General features: G+C 36.2%; 1 long non-coding RNA gene and 1 pseudogene across 50 annotated transcripts; one reads left to right on the forward strand and one right to left on the reverse strand.

The window, feature by feature from the left end:
• The first annotated feature begins 1179 nt into the window (after nucleotides 1-1179).
• On the forward strand, nucleotides 1180-12273 carry LOC104717402 (uncharacterized). 49 transcript variants are annotated; one of them, XR_015568517.1, is made up of 54 exons: nucleotides 1180-1383; nucleotides 1721-1777; nucleotides 1875-1974; nucleotides 2114-2168; nucleotides 2294-2342; nucleotides 2443-2514; nucleotides 2599-2666; nucleotides 2749-2777; nucleotides 2867-2942; nucleotides 3021-3080; nucleotides 3171-3345; nucleotides 3425-3502; nucleotides 3616-3643; nucleotides 3792-3876; nucleotides 4059-4150; nucleotides 4246-4340; nucleotides 4411-4550; nucleotides 4647-4760; nucleotides 4853-4929; nucleotides 5026-5080; nucleotides 5273-5343; nucleotides 5445-5554; nucleotides 5647-5728; nucleotides 5853-5965; nucleotides 6043-6065; nucleotides 6135-6230; nucleotides 6414-6449; nucleotides 6550-6639; nucleotides 6736-6810; nucleotides 6950-7026; nucleotides 7122-7205; nucleotides 7290-7429; nucleotides 7535-7600; nucleotides 7667-7721; nucleotides 7834-7901; nucleotides 7987-8026; nucleotides 8105-8141; nucleotides 8212-8274; nucleotides 8397-8497; nucleotides 8633-8879; nucleotides 8970-9033; nucleotides 9183-9308; nucleotides 9395-9452; nucleotides 9597-9645; nucleotides 9731-9851; nucleotides 9946-9977; nucleotides 10194-10255; nucleotides 10411-10497; nucleotides 10587-10691; nucleotides 10858-11034; nucleotides 11130-11245; nucleotides 11563-11675; nucleotides 11754-11982; nucleotides 12098-12273. It is a non-coding gene; the product is annotated as an uncharacterized LOC104717402 (long non-coding RNA). The 49 variants fall into 49 exon arrangements; XR_015568523.1 differs by having other exon boundaries at nucleotides 1199-1383; nucleotides 3616-3698; XR_015568510.1 differs by having other exon boundaries at nucleotides 1199-1378; nucleotides 2272-2342.
• Nucleotides 12274-12619: 346 nt separating this feature from the next.
• LOC104717400 (diacylglycerol kinase 6-like) lies at nucleotides 12620-15620 on the reverse strand (annotated as a pseudogene). Its single transcript, XR_015568494.1, has 12 exons — nucleotides 15282-15620; nucleotides 14880-14996; nucleotides 14668-14796; nucleotides 14480-14565; nucleotides 14253-14367; nucleotides 14121-14169; nucleotides 13904-13986; nucleotides 13674-13741; nucleotides 13488-13562; nucleotides 13321-13408; nucleotides 13118-13234; nucleotides 12620-13033 (listed from the first exon to the last, which is right to left on the reverse strand). The product of XR_015568494.1 is annotated as a diacylglycerol kinase 6-like (transcript).
• Nucleotides 15621-16696: the final 1076 nt, after the last annotated feature.

Here is a 16696-nt window from a genome sequence, read left to right on the forward strand (position 1 = left end):
TTAAGACCAACAATCCTTAATGTCTGCTCTCCCTTCCTGTGAATTCCTCTTGGCTTTTGTTGGGTCAAAATTGATTTAAAACGGAACCGTTGGACGTAAAGGTAAAACCAACATTATTTTGTTTTAGAGAACCGGATCTGAGTTGGAAACTCTTTTATGGGCGATGAAGTGCTTATTGGCGATTCCGTTGACTAGTATCCTCAATATGACTGATTGTTCGGACCTTCTTGATATGACTTCAAACCCAGAGGCATAACCTGCATTTGCAGTAGAGCTGAAGGATTTTATGTATTAAAGGAGCTTATTTTCTTTGTTGATTATTAGATATATTCCTCGTAGTGGTAATACTTCTGCTGATCAGTTTGCGAAATGTGCAAGAGTTCGCGGATTCTGTTTTTTCCATGTAAGTTCGACGGTTCCTCAGTAGCTCTTTTTAGAAAAGAGTTCTCAACCGTGAATTAGTATATGGAGTTTAGACGACAAAAAAAAAAAAAAAAAAAAGAGAACCGGATCTGTTTTCTTTGGACAATATTTTGTTTTTTCTTAACATTTCCTTTTTTTTGTTGAACAAAAATAAAAAGTACATTTTGTTTTGAAATCAGGTTTCAAAATAAAAAGTACACACAAAATCCCATAAATAAAAAGTTGATGTACCTGATTTCAAAATAAAAAGTATCCAGAAAATCCAAAAATAAAATTTACATTTTTTCCATCTCTACAAATCCTATATCATATTTCCTCCATTAACGTTATACCACATCATCCACATCAAATAACCTAGAAAGAAGAAGAAACCGACAAAGCCATTTAAATAAATAATGATCAGATCTCAAATATTTCAAACGATAACGTTTTTCGAAAAATTAGCAATATAGCGGTGGTAAAGTAGTAAGCCCAGCCCATTAAAAGTCGGTCCATATATTACAGCATTGTCAGTTTCGTTGTTTGGGTTAGTCAGTAAAAAAGAAATACTAAAATTCAAAAAGGAAAATAGATTTTGTCTTTTTTTTAAAGAAAAAAAAATAGGAAAACAAAAAAGGGAAAATAGGAAAGTAGAAAAGGAAAGAAAGGAGTCAAAGATGGTTTGACTAAGGAACTATTTAATCTGGAGCGTTGAAAATTAAGAGTATGAAATCATGACCGTCATAATAAGAGACTTCATCTATAAATAATGCTTTCACTCTTTTCAGAAAGTTCTAAAACAACAAAAGTCGCTTTTTTTTTTTTTTTGGGTATCTCTCTCTAGCTACTTCTTCTTCTTCTTCTTCTATTTTCCTTTTTTTTTGTTTTTGTTCTTCGGTGTGGTGTGTGATACTATTCTTCAATCTCCCTGATTTCGTTTTCAAACCGATCATCTTCGCTATATTCTTATTCTAGGGTTCGGTGGTCTCTCTCTCTTTCTCAAATCTCAATTGCATTGCTTCGATATTTGCTCTGTTATTCTTCTTCTTAACGCTTCTCTGATATATATTGTTGTATTTTTTTGTCTTTTGCTGATGAGTTTTGGAATCGAAATTTTGATCTGATCATCGCTTCTACCCTTCTGAATTCTCCCCTAGGGTTTCGTCTCTCTCTCATCTGTTTTTTTTTTTTTTTTAATTAATTGTACTGTGCATGCCTTCCAATTTAATCACTTCTTCGCCTCTGTTATTTTTGTTTTGGTTCCCCTAATAAGTAAACTAAACTAAGTAAGTTTCTTATTCGTCTTATTGCATTGCAGGTGTTTTGATATCGAATTTATGATGATCCGATCATCATCATCATCGCTCCTCCTACGGTTTGATTTCTGAATCTTATTTTTTTCTGAAACTTTTGTCACTCGTTTTATCTACTTTGCTCATATGAATTCTCACTTTGTTTTGTTTGATTTTTAGGTTTATGGAGGATATTAAAACGCTCTGATCGGTGATTTACTTTGATTGGTCGTTTGTCAAGCGTTCCGTCTTCTCTTTTTTTTTTTGTTGTTGTTGGCAGGTTGTTGTTTTATCTATCTTTGGATTTTTTAATTCCCCACACTTCTTAATTCCTATGTATATATGCGACTTTTTTGTTGTTGTTGTTGTTGTTGTATTATAAGCTAACAAAATATATCTTCTCTCTCTCTTTGATGCAGATTGCACAGTGGGGTTCGCTCTTTTGTTGAATCTTTCTCTTCATCATCTGTTTTGGTAAGTTTCTTCTTCTGGTATATCTCTTTGCTACATCTTCTTCTTCTTCTTCTTCTTTTTCTTTCCCCTTAATGACTTTATGTGATTTGCTATTGTTGGTGAGGTGTTCTGATCTATGTAACCAGGGGTAACAGCAATTCAGATAGGCTTCAGATGCAAAGCTCTACCGACCTGGTAATTTTCTAATGCTGCACATATTTCTAGCGTTTGATACTTGTTTGATCTCATAATTATGTTCATCTTCTTATTTTACCTCTTGGATCTGTTATTTTAGATTGTGGAGGATGCTTTGCTCGGTGGGTGATGGTTCTGATGGATCCCTGTCTTCTCTGCGCTACCTCTTAAGGTAGTCTTCTTCCTTTTTTTTCCTATCAGTTTTTATGTAATATTGGCTAATTGTTGCTCATCTGTTTCTTTTGTATATTCGCAGATGCGTTCTTGCTGTGTACACGACATTCAGATGAGAGATCGATGATCCACTGATTATCCTCTACACGAGTTTGTTCTTAAACTTTGTCTCTTTTTAACTATTATTTGTATTCAATGTCTTTTAGTGAATCTATATCTCTCTTTGATGCAGATCGTGGAGGCACCGGGGGGACTGACATGGTAAAGTTTGTGCCTTTATGTGTGTGTTTTTATTGCATATATTTACAAGCTGACATCATCGTTCGTGGTTATGCTGGTTGGAATTCTAGGTTTGCCTTGAAGGTCTTAGACCAAGTCTCCCTAAGCCAAAAGTACACTCTCTTCTTTTGACACTCTTGTAGTTAGGTAGTGTTCTTCCTCTTAACCTTTTTTCTTAATTTCTTTCTATATAAGTGAAAAACCTTCTTTCTCTCTTTGATGCAGATCACAAGGAACTAAGGTTTCTGTGTGGGAGTGCGATTGATTTCTGAGTTCAACTTTCAGGTTACCTTACATCTATACACCTTTTTTGCCTATCGGTTGTTTCATTTAATATTGACTAGTTGTTGGTCCTCTGTTTCTTGTGTTATCCAGATGATGTTGCTGTCATGTCTCAGTTTATCTTGAAGGATTCCTTTGCTGTGTCGTTACTCCATGTTGCCTCTTTTGACAGTCTCCCTTTGTTATATCCCAGGCAGCATCAAGAACCTGAAGCCTCCTTGGCAGGCTTTGATGGAAACACTTCTTCGATGTGCTACGTTTTCAAGGGGTTTTGTTCTTCCTCTTAATACATCTTTTACTTTTGTTTTTTTGTTCTGTTCCTTACGTTTCTTTCTTTGTTTTTGCAGGTGTTTTGGAACCCAATTATGATATGATCATGGCGTAATCTTCTCCAGGCTGCTACGTCTTCAGGCACGTTCTCACAGGTTTCTTCTTCTAATAAAACCCATCTCTATTTGATTATGTCTTGTCTCTTTGGTTCGGTGGTTTTTTTCTAATTACATGTTATTAACTTCTCGTTTTTGTTTTGTTGGTTTAGATTTGTGGAGGATGCTACGATTGATCGGGTGATGGATTTGACTGATTGTTGTCACTCTAATTCATGTTGATTTTTCTTCTAGGGTTTGGTTTCTAAAATTGAATCGTTCAAGGCGTTTTTTTATATATTATGTTCATGCGATTTTTAACTCTTCTTCGCTCTGTTATATATTTTAGATTGTGGAGGAGGATTCTTTGATCGGTTGGTGATGGTCTTGAACTTTGATAGATCATCTTTGTCTTCTCTGCGCGACATCTTCAGGTAATCTCTTGGACCTTGTTGTTGTTGTTTTTGTTGTGACCATGGCGTTTCTCGCTACAACTAATCTCATCTTCAACTCCGACCAAAGTATACAAATTTTTGTGACATTCAACTTCTTAGTTAAGACTAGGTAGAAGCTCTATTTCTATCTGACGTTTCTTCTAAATTATTAAATTGTGCAGAAGCAGATCCGAGATGGTTTTGAAGAATTGGAAAGTCTCATAACATACCTCCACAAGTTCGTGTTCTTCGTAATCCTCCTGGTTCACCATCTGTGAGTAACATTCACCACCTGACACATGTTAAATTATTTCATATATTTATATAATTCTCTTGTCTTCTAACCCTCTGAATCTTTGGTGAAATTAGAGATATGGTGCAAGCCAGTGTCGTTTTGCAAGTGTGGATCGGAGGACCTTGCTCTGTCCATGATAGCAACGATCCTCTCTCTCTCGGAACAACCTGTAAGTGGTATCATTTTTTTTCCTCTTCTTATCTGAGTCATTGCTTGACCTACTTAGTGTTGTGTGGCAGATCTTATGCAATTTGCAAGGAGAGCCCACGAGAGGATAATAAGAGTCAGATGAATTTTATTTATAGAGTTAAAGAGATGTTGGAGGACAACAGTTGGCTCATGAAATCCGGAGGGATCTGTGCTCGCTGCTGGTGCAGAGGTAAAAAAACTCTTAGATGCAATCATCTCTTATAATAAATGACAGAGAAATCAACTTAAGTGTATCTTATGCATTCTCTTCTTCTATGCATTACAGGATGGGACTTTGAATGGCCTAGCTTGCTTGAAAGCATTGCTTAATGGTGGTCCACTTTGCCGGGTTTGGGAGGTGAGTGCTTCTACTGCTGTTCTCAGTCTATCAAAGGAGAAGGTTAGTTGGGTTTTGCTCTTAACTTTTAAATTTATATACAAACTTCCAACATTTTTGTATTGGATCTGATGTGTTTAAATACTAAAATGCAGGTCGAGATGTTTGCCTCCTGTAGATTTTACGGAGACAATGAAGCCAAATGAAATTCTTTACATTGCTGCAAAGACTTGTGAACTTATATTCTGGCACTGCAAGCTTTAAATTCTTCCACTTTGTTTTGTTGTTTTTGTACAAAAGCTAAAAATATATTCTCTCTTTAATGCAGATTGCACAGTGGGGTTTGCTCTGTTGTTGAATCTTTCTCTTCATCATCTGTTTTGGTAAGTTTCTTCTTCTGATATATCTCTTTGCTACATCTTCTTCTTCTTCTTTTTCTTTCCCCTTAATGACTTTATGAGATTTGCTATTGTTGGTGAGGTTTGATTTCTTCTCCAGTGTCTTATTGTGTTTTCTACTTTCTATTGTTTGATCATGTTCAATGTGATTTTTACCTCTTGGATCTGTTATTGTAGATTTTAGAGGATGCTTTGCTCGGTGGGTGATGGTCTGATGGATCCTTGGTTTCTCTGTGCTACCTCTTCAGGTAGTCTTCTTCCTCTTAACCAATTTGTCTTTTCTTTCTTTCTTTCTCTTTCTTTCTTTCTATATTAAGTCAAATTACATATATCTGTTTCTTTGATGCAGACCATCGAGATTAATGTGTGTGAGGATTTGAAGAGTAGAAAAAAAGACACTGTGAAAGTGAATGGTTTGCGTATGAAGCTAGACACAATCTACTGCTTTGTTTAACTCAGGTTACAGATTCAAACACTTGTCTTACCAGTTTATATTTCTCTCTGTAATTGTGGATTTACTTCAGATTTTTGTGTCTTTTTTTTTTCTTCAGGATGCAAGCATGCAAGGTTATTGGTGGGATGAGAGGCTTGACTGGATTGCTTTGGGAAACCTCATTGCTTGATCCATATGAGGTACTGATAACTCTTTATACTTATAATTACTTGGTTAGATCATACATTTTGAATATATCAAGTCCTCATCCTTTGCGTTCTAAGTGTGTTGACGTGATGCAACTATTTTTTTTCATTATTTCAGGGTATACACTTTGACGTGATGCTAATCTATTGATGTTCTGATCTATTTAACAAGGGGCAGTAATCTTGCTCAGCAATTCAGATTGCCTTCAGATGCAGAGCTCTCCCGACCTGGTAATTTTCTCTTATAATTGTTGTTGCATATAAGTTCTACCGTCCCACTTTGCTCATAAGATTTTTTCCAATTTCAGGACCGTCTGAAGAAACTCAAGTTGTAATATTTCTTGCTATATGGCTAACAGACTTTTCATATGACTCTTTTATTCTACAATTTTTTTTGCAGACTCTAGGACGTGAATCTATTGAGCTTGTGTGGCAAATTTGACATAGCAGGTGAGTTATAAGTCTGTAATGGTGGACAACATGATTGACACAGCAGGTGAGCTATAAGTCTGTATCTATCTGCACATATTATCTTTCTGTGTCCCTGCATGTGATCATGTAGTTTTCAGCTTTTATTTATTTATGCCACAACAACTCGTACTCGTTTGTCTTAATATCGATTAAATTTTACTTACTTTCCATGTTTGTTCGTAACATATAACTCGTTTTTTCTTTGCAGGGTCTGTCTGATTTTGCAAACCAATTCTTTTTTAAGGTGCTGCATACTTGAGATCTTTGATTGAAACTTTATCTTAAGATATGTCTTTTTGTGAATGATGTTTTTTAAGTATTCTGATGATGATTTCAATTTACAGCTTGCTTATGGACCGACGTGGTTATATATGGGAAGAGTACACTCTTAAATCATTACAACATGATGACAAAGTAACACGGACATGCGACAGGTTTTTGTTTTGTTCGATCATCTTTTCTTAAAAGTTTATATTATTTATCTTATCATTGTGTTCATCTGATTTTAACTCTTGGATCTGTTGTTTTAGATTGTGGAGGATGCTTTGCTCGAAGGTTAATGGTTTTGACGATGGATCGTTGTCTTCTCTGCGCTACATCTTCAGGTAGGTTCTTCCTCTTAATCGATTTTTTTTTATAGTTATAATACTTGGTTAGATCCTACATCTTGAATAATATATCAAGCCCCCATCCTTCCCGTTCTAAGTGTGTTGACTTGATGCAACTGTTATTTCATTATTTCAGGGTATACACTTTGAGGGGCTTGTCTTGATGCTAATCGATTGGTGTTCTGATCTATGTAATCGATCACTGTTGATAAGGTATGGATTTCTATGATTTTTATCTGCTCTGTTTGATTATGAAGGCTTTCTCTTACAAAATATTGTACTCCTTTTTTTATCTGGTGGATTTGGAGGGATGACTGGATTACGCTAGGAAACCTTATTGCTTGTTCTTGCTGTCTACACACGTTATGATCGACAGATTCTTTCCTACATGAGTTGGTTCCTTAACTTTGTTCCTTTTTTTACTAGTTTTTGTATTCAGTGTCTTTTTAATGAGTCTATATCTCTCTTTGATGCAGATCGTGGAGGCACGGAGGGGGACTGATATGATAAATTTCGTACCTTTATGTGTGTGTTTTGATTGCTACCACAGGCTTACATCATTGTCGGTGGTTATGCTGGCTGGAATTCTAGGTTTGCCTTGAAGGTCTTCCCAAAGGTACACTCTGATATGATAAATCTTTCTTCTGGCTTGTGGTCTGTCATCTTTTTATTATCTTCTTTATTACAACCATAACTTAACCTTTGTTCTGTTATGTCTCAGTTTATCTTGAACTTGAAGGATGCCTTTTATCTGTCGTCGCCTTCGGTTCCTGTTACCTCTTTGAAGGTCTCCTCATTCCCTTTTATTTTATTTTAGTGTTCTTAGATCAGCTAATGTCTCTCTTTGATGCAGATCATGAGGAACTAGGATTACTGTGTGGGAGGTTCGAAGAGAAAGAAAAAACATTGTGGGATTGCGATTGATTTCTGAGTTAAACTTTCTGGTTACCTCACATCTATACACCTTTTTTTGCCTAATGTTTGGCTCTTTTTTGGTCTTCTGTTTCTTGTGTATCCTAGATGATGTTGTTGCTGTGTACACACATTCAGATGAGAGATGGATGATCCACAGATTCTCTCCTACACGAGTTTGTTCTTAAACGTTGTCCCTTTTTTTAACTATTATTTCTATCCAATGTCTTTTAAATGAATCTATACCTCTCTTTGATGCAGATCGTGGAGGCACCGGGGAGGACTAATATTATAAAAGTTTGTATGTGTTTTGATTGCATAACCACAGGTTGACATCATTGTTTGTGGTTAATACTGGTTATGCTGATTGAGATTTTAGGTATGCCTTGAAGCTCTTAGACCAAGTCTTCCCAAAGGTACGCTCTCTCTTATTGACACTCTTGTAGTCATTCCATCACTGATTGGTTGGTTTTGTTTGCCTTGAAGGTCTTAGACCAAGTCTTCCCAAAGGTACACTCTCTTCCCAATGTCCAAGAAGAGCACCTCCAGGTTTTGTTCATACTTCACTTATGTCTGATTTTGTTTTATTATTGGCAAATCCTCTTTTCTTCTCTTCTCCAATGACCAACTACAGTATTTATTACCTGATGATTTTGTTCGCTCTCTCTCAGGTTTCGCGCCAGCCAACACTGCAGCCAAGCCATATATGTCCAAGGAGATGGCCTTGTTAGCCTTCAATCGGGCTCTTACTTTAAGCTAACTAAAACCAGAGGTTTGCTTTTTTTTACATCTTCGCATATAATTTGGTCTCATCCCTTCTCACTTCACCATGTTGTTTCTTGTTGGATTTGTCTAACTTCCTTAAATCTGGTGTTTTTGGATCTCTGATTCTTGGTGTGGGTTTTAGAAAGAGCAAAGAGAAGTTGAAGTGCTGTCAAAAGAGTTGGCTCATCGTCCGGCTGTGCCGTAGTTCATGTCTCTGCTCTTTGTTTTTGTCACCTCTAGTTTCATGAATTAACATTGCAGGATGTACAAGTATGGTAGCATCATTCCATTAGATGATTCTTTGGGTTATGCTGCAAATTTTTCACACATGCTGGGATATAATAGTCCTCAGATGAAAGAACTCATGAGGCTAATTTCACTATCCACAGGTTTCTTCTGGCTCTCTCTGTTTCTACATGTCAATTTTGTTTGCCTTATTATATGATCCTAAGGTACAGTTTTATCTCTTTTCGATGTAGGTGCCAAGCAAAGAGCAAGTTGAGGTGCTGTCAAAAGAGTTGGCTCATCATGCGGCTGTGCCAGGTTTGTAGTTCATGTCTATGCTCTGTGTTTTGTGACCTCTACGTTCATGACTCATCAAAGCTTAGCAAAATAATCCGATGCTAATTATAAATTGAGTGTTATGATTGTTTCAAACATACCTCTAGTTTATACTTAATTTTACATTGCAGATTATGTATACAAAGTTATTGATGCTCTGCCTTCGACAGTCCAATGACTCAATTTGCTAGTGGTGTTATGACCCTTCAGGTGGATGGCTCCCAGAGTATCTATCTATGGTTCAATTACTCGGCAAGGTTTGTTCTCTAACCTCTATTTTATTGGCAAAATCCTCTTCTCTTCTCCATTGACTATCACCTGATGATTTTGTTCTATCCCTCAGGTTCTGAGCCAGCCAAGCATTGTCCCCTATCTTGAAGGATATTCTGCCACGATCCAAGGTTTGTTTGTTTGTTCTCTTGTGCTTCTTTGTGTAGTTTTACTTTACTCCCTTTAACTATTTTATCTGTCAAATACTTGCATCTGTGCGTCTGTACAAGTAATATTTCTTAACTGATACTTGACAACTTCTTCCATTTTATCAGTTTACCAGGAAACAGCTGGATTAACAGTTAATGATCATCTTCGTTCAAGGTTCGTGAGTTCTCCTCTTTATCTTGGCTTTCTTTATTTTCTCTTTTCTAGGGCTACCACGGTTCTTCTGTTTAATATCTCGTAGGAGGCCTTTGAAGAACGATTGCGAGAATATCATGTGATGTGCACATCCCTCGGCGGTATTTCTGTCCCAGCTCTTGACAAAAGATTGTCTTTGGGACTAGTTCCTAGCCCAATCGATTCTGGTAATGTGTTTGTTTGACTTCATATCTCTCTATCTATTGAAGTGTTCTTATGCTCTTAATCTTGATGCTCAACTGAATTCAACTTTATTTGCAGTCACAGGGAGACAGAATAACTGGTGGTGACTTGTAAGTTTATTGGTTTATATACATAGTACTCCAACTCCCATGCTGTTTTGTATCTTGGTTGTGGAGTGAGAGGAAATGAAATGGCTTATATCTCTCACATTCTGAATCTGCATATTGTTCATACAATTCAGACATTTGATCTGATGGTTTCTCATAAATTAGGCTCTTATGGACTTCCCACATCTGTACGTGATGACAGTGTTATTGTTGGTGCAGTTTCACCTCCTGGAGGAGACTTTTCAGATCATGTGACTTCTGCTTCCCTTGGTATTATGCATGTAATTATGTCGTTCATGGCTGTTGCTTCCCTATCTTCCATTGTACATGTACATATTCATATCTCGATTGAGATAGACCAGATGGTGTTTGGTTTTAGAACTGCCGCAGACTCGTATTAGCATTGTTTATTATGTTGATTTCTTTTCTTATGCAGGTCTTCTGGGGTTTGGACAAAAAGATTGCCCAGAGAAAATATTTTCCTTCTATTAATTGGTTGATTTCCTACTCAAAGTATTCAACGGTATGCTTACATATTCTTATTTTAAACTTGTCTTGCTTTACTATTTCGAAATCTTGTATATAAAAAGTTCCTTTTCTTTCTTTCTTCAGGCATCGGAGTTTTTCTATTAGAGGTTCAATCCAGATTTCATCTAAATCAGGACAAAGGCCAGAGAGGTGTTGCAGAGGGAAGACGGTCTTAATGAAATTGTCCAGGTACGTGTCACTTATCCTTGTATAAGAAGTATCAATGTCGTGACTAATGACCTCTTGTCTCAGAGATATACATTTTAACGTTTGGCATCTAAACTTGACTTGAGTTATAGACGAAAATCAGTCCTAGAGTATAATTCTGAATAGAATTTATTTGATTGCCTTTCAGGATATGACCATAGTGATTTGCGTATAACGGATCCAAGATATGTGTACTGAGTCCCTACTCTGCAAGTGAGGTATCATGTTTTCGCATTTACGAGACTTTTAAACTGTCACAACAATGGCTTCAGAGCATCCTGAGGTTAAAGTGAATCAGATGCAGTGCTTCTTGGAGTCATTGGAGGTTATGTCTTCTCTCTTGTCCCAACTTATGTATTCCGCTCTAAATTTTGTTTGGAAAATACAGTTTCTCATATTTTCATGTTGGTATAATTTAAGGGACAAATGGGATAACAATGAAAGCATATGAGGCCTGAGAAGGGGTTACTTCAGTTCAGCTTCGTGCAGGTCTCAAAGTCTTTGCAAATCTGAGACCTGCTACAGTTCCGACTCAGGTAACCATCCTTAGCCTAATCTCAGAAATTTCTTGGCAGCCTGAACTTTGTTTCTTGTGTGAAGTTCAAATTATTGTTTACACTTAGTGGATGTTTCCACCTGTGTTCTTCAGATTGATAGAATTGTGTTCTTCAAATTATTAACTAAATGAACATTTATTATGTTCTTCAGATTGATAGAATTGCTCGTGTTGCCTTCGAGACTGTTCGTGTTACAATTATTTTTGAAATTCGCTTATTAGCTCATTTAGTTAGCCTAATTAGGAGCTCTATCAATCTACTTTAACGATGTTTCTTCTAATTCTTATATTGTGCAGCAGCAGATCCGAGATGATTTGAAGAATGGACAAATTTAGCTAGCACTAGCAAACTGATTATGGAAAGTCAATCCATCAAAAAGCAAAAGCTAGATGATGCAAAATCAAGACAGGTGAGCCAAATTGTTACAAAATCAGATTGATTCACTGCATGACTGAAACTCTTTCCTCCTCATCACTGATTTATGTAGATTCTCAATCCAGAACCAGCAACGCTACTGGATCTACAGGGAAAAAAAAAAAGCTGTAGTTTTATGGCAACGTAACATATAAACCTCTTTTTGGATCAGTTTGGTCCAAAGACAACAAAGTTGCATACGTTAAGGAAACGTTGAACTTTTTGTCAAACAATGGAAACTTCTTCTACTCGGTTCTGTGACTCGAAGGACCACTCGCGTTACCTACGTAACCAACTTCCAGGTAATTTTTCTAATCTTGATCCTTTTTGTGTGGCTGCATCGAAAGCATACACTTATCAAACGTATTTGATGCGTTATTCAACTTTTGTTTACCCCTCTTCAGTTTTGTGAAACAGGGAGTTGGTGAAACATTTGGGAGAGTGGTGACTATCGAAACAATGGCTTATTATATATGGTCTTTTGGTGAGAAACAAACAATAGATAAATGCAAACATGCGATGTCTATACCTTTGCTTTGATTGTTGAGACATCATTACACGAAAACTTTTAAGATTGCACAGTTCTTGGCGAAGTCTATCCCTTGCTTTGAAACCCAACCTTCAAGTGTTTGTTGGGACGCGACCACAAGGGCCACACAGTAACTGTAGAATGAATCAGCATGCATGAAACATTACGTTTTCAACATAGGGACTTATACTGAGAGCAGCTCCACTTCACTCTGCGGAAAAAAAGGAGTCTGTTTAATTATTATCTCACCTGGAGATAAAAGTCGACTTTTGGACATCCTAGAGAACAGCCGCATAACTGTGTCATTTTGTTATGATTTGGATGTCTGAACATAAGGAGAAAGAACAGGGGTCAAGAAACAGAGGCTAGGTGCGTCTGGGCGCTGGGTTGATGATCGTTAGTAGTTAAAATACGAGCACAAAAAAGAGATTTGATTTAAATGTTTGTAGTAGATTCTGGAACAAAAAACATCCCAACGAGATTAGAGTTTTAAATTAGAGTCTAAACACAGAAGCCACATAAAAAAAGGAGGAAGATTGTTTTAAGAGTCAAACATATAACTGAATATCTAAGATAAGAAATATCAAAGAACTTTGGATGAGTCATCTTCATCATCACTAAACCGGGGTTGTGGAAGAAGACTCATTCATGCTTTTGGAGCAGCAATTTTGGGTTGCAAGCATGTTGACTTGTCCATGATGTGAGATCTCTACCATCACAGTTTCATCATCCAGTGGAAGTGGTTGTTTCCATGGCTCTCCGTCCGTTCTCATGTATGCATGCTTCGCTGCACCTTTTTTAAATTCAAACCTGATTTGGTTTGCCTATACAAAAACACACACACACATGTTGGGTTTAAAATGTGGCTTACTCACAATTTTGTCTTATACAACTTTAAATTTACTTACCTGTGCAAGTCGTGTCCCATGGCCATTTGGAGTGAACAGAACAAGACCATGCCAAGCATTTCTAAACCCAACTATTTCGATGAGTCCATCGTCAACGAATGGTGGAGTTAGGCTTCTCTGTTGAGACATCAACAAATAAAGTTAATCCATTGTTTTTAGTAGATTATTGAAGCAATGTGAAGAGAATGTTAAAAGCCTCCTACATCACGTTGTTTCTTGGGATTTGGTGTTCCCCAAGGATCTAGACCTCCAGAAAAGCTAGGAAGATTCAAACATACTATGGACCTGATGCTGCCAGGACAAAGATCAATGTTAAGTAATTATCATTGGGTACAAGAAGCCTCCTATAACCTTTTATTTATATAGTTACCTTTGGGGAATGACAAGATCATTCCACTGGCCAAGTTTATTACAAATCTGAACCTTCGCAAGGTGAGCTATGTTTCTGCAACAAACGCCATATAGTATAAGAGATTTCATTGACATATGCAGGGTTTCTAGATCCCAACAAGACAGGAAACAACTAATGGATAAGCAAAAAGAAATTAATACTTACAGTGAAGAAGGGTGAAAAAGAGAGGCACAAAACCATCCTTGAGTGCAACTAAGCTTAAGATATGTGCTCTGGAACGTCATGTAAATCAATTGGAAACATTACTTGTTAGGTTATTTTAGTTTACACTATAAAATGTAATCAGGTGAAATAGGCAGAAGTTGTCCCATTAGTGACAACATTAGAGCCACATCACTTGATCAAGATAAGGTAAAAAAAAAAGGTATGTAAACCTGATTAGCCAGCTGACTTTTAAACTTTTCTGGGTGACGTCTTCTCTGGGAATGAAATGCATGGGATACTTGAGCATCCATTCCTGCAGTAAGATTGATTAATGGCTGTTATTTTAGTTTACAACTAACTTATAAATCCAATGACATGATATCATTTATCTACAGTCAGTGCTGTTTATGGAGGGGAAAAAAAAAGAGAAAGAGCATAAATTCTTACCCAGGCTAAAGTAATTCCAGAATCCCCCACGAAATGTTTGGTAACCTTCCTGAAAAATTTGAAAATGTCTATCATAAAATTAAGAAGAAAAGGAAGAGATGGTGCCCAAGAGAAGATGATAATATATCTTACCATATATTCTTGATCTGATGGTAAAACACTATGAAATGCATGTGGTAGCTCAAGAGGTGGCATAGGATTACAAGAGCCTTTTTCGGGTGCCTTCATCCTCATAAGTACGTGCCAACTTAATTAAGATTAAAAAAAAATTCATACATATATCAACTCAAAATTAAAGTATAATAATATTTGAAAATTGGAAAAGAATATGTGGCATATATATATATATGTGGAAGTACTTGTCTATCTTCATCTCTTTTGCGTTGATCACTTGATCCAAAAAGGACTCCACGGAACACCTATTTGTTCCAGGATTTTTCTTACCCTGAAGATGAAATTTGTAAGAAGCTAGAAAAATATGATGGTGGGATACAATATGATATGATATATATAATCATGTGAATCAGTCTAATGTGAACATACTAACCCATCCAAATGCAAACGGAAGGTTGTTTCCTGTACCCAAAGGAACCGTAGCAATTGGTGGTGGATTCGACAATTTAAGATCAGAAACAACTCCAAGGAGCCAACCAGCTGTTCCATCTCCCCCTGCAACCTGATTAAAAACAGAACTCATGCTTAATCACTTAATTATTATAACACTTTTTTGTTCTACATACCAAAGAATATATAACTCACGATTATTTTCAACTTGTCTCGAATCTTGCAAGCGAAACCATCGTCCTTTAGCCTCTCTAGATTAAGATAAATTCTCTGCAGCACCTTATCCGGAGTCTCTGCCTCTAGATCAAAAACCTAGACAACAAACGTGCTATATAATCAATAATAACTCAGTATATAATATATGATTTAAGTAATTCAGACCATTCTTTTCTTTTTAATTACTACATCAATTCAGACCATTCTTTTGCAATTTTAATAATTGTAATATTTCAGTAAAGTTTGATTTTAGGGTTTTAGGTTAAAAAAAATACAGGATTCCGTAATCAAGAAGAATCAATTATTCAAGATCGTTTTCTAGATTTTTCAAAAAAACAACGAATCGTTAATTAGCTAGGGTAAATTGATATAATTAAAGACCTGCTTATCGTTGAGCAGAGTGCGGTAGGTAAGGATGAGTTCAGCTCCTAGTTGACCTCCGCTTTTGGAGTTGATGAATACGAGGATCGGGCTCTCAGGTTGAGTACCACTACTAGGTTGCACCAAAGGCTCGGCTTTGTCAGGCGAGAGAACGTACGAAGGAATGTAGAATCTCTTGAGAAAATCTGATAAATTCTTGTATTTTTCCATGCTCGTCGTCATATATATAAAATAGTCGAAATCGACAATGTTAACTGTTAATCATGCAAAAGAGACGATCGAAGAAGACGTCATAACATATACCATCATATCTCTAGAGGTAGGGAAAAATTAAACTAGGAATCATGATTATGGAGGATCTGAAGATTATTTACCAAGATTTGTTTCCTTTTTTAGTTAATGCTAATTAAGACAAATTAAGTTTAGATAATTTGATATTTAATTTAAATAAAGTTTAGACAATTTACAAATATTGTTTTTTGTCATCATATTGCATATATGTATATCTTTACTAGTTTAGTATATTTATATCAATTTATACATATTTAGATATTCTACAAACTTTTTGTCATCATGTTTTCTATATTTTTATAATATTAAGGTTAAAATTATAAGTTGGATGAAAATAACCTGCTGGCAACAATAGCATAAACCCATTACAATGTAAGGGTTAAGTCCACTGGTGGCCCATTAAGTAAACCGCTGTGGTGAGAGGCCTTGTTCGAGAATCTCCTAATATGCGATGACTTGACACAATCTTTGACTTGACATCACCTATGACGCTGACCGATTTTTTGTTTTGGTAAAACTCTGATGCTGATGCTGACCAATCCAGAAACATAACCTAAGAGTAGATGAAAATGATGCAAAAGAGAAATGAAAAGGACAATCCCACAACACATTTGTTTTCCACGTGTCTCATTCTTCATGAACCCACACATTGCTATGTTAGGAAAGCTATGAAAAATATTCTAAAAATATGGACAAATAGCTTTGGTGTGAACTCCGGAGAAGCCTGTGTGGTTCTCTTGTGATAAAAGGTGATGATGATATGGTTATTCAAAGTTTGTTGCACAGCTTTCCACCAACAATTTAACAAACAAAAATAAAGCTTCCCTCTTGTTTTGTTGTTATTTTATTTGCTTTTTGAAATCGTTCTAAGAATCTAAGATAATGCCGACGTGGATGGCTATTCGGAGAGACCCTTCCACAAGCAATCTCCTACAATTGAACTTGGAATTACGCTGTATATAAGTAAAATGTTGCAATTCGCCTCATCATGAATTTTGAAAGCACAAGGCACATGACATTAACACGTTATTTGAATTATATTTGATGAGAATATCCAACTACTTTACCGTCCTCACTCTCTTTACCTTTGAAACTCTAGGCTTTATGTTTACAAAATTCAACGC

The sequence above is a fragment of the Camelina sativa genome, chromosome 10, assembly GCF_030686135.1.
Source record: "Camelina sativa cultivar CO46 ecotype springtype chromosome 10, ASM3068613v1".
Taxonomy (NCBI): Eukaryota; Viridiplantae; Streptophyta; class Magnoliopsida; order Brassicales; family Brassicaceae; genus Camelina; species Camelina sativa.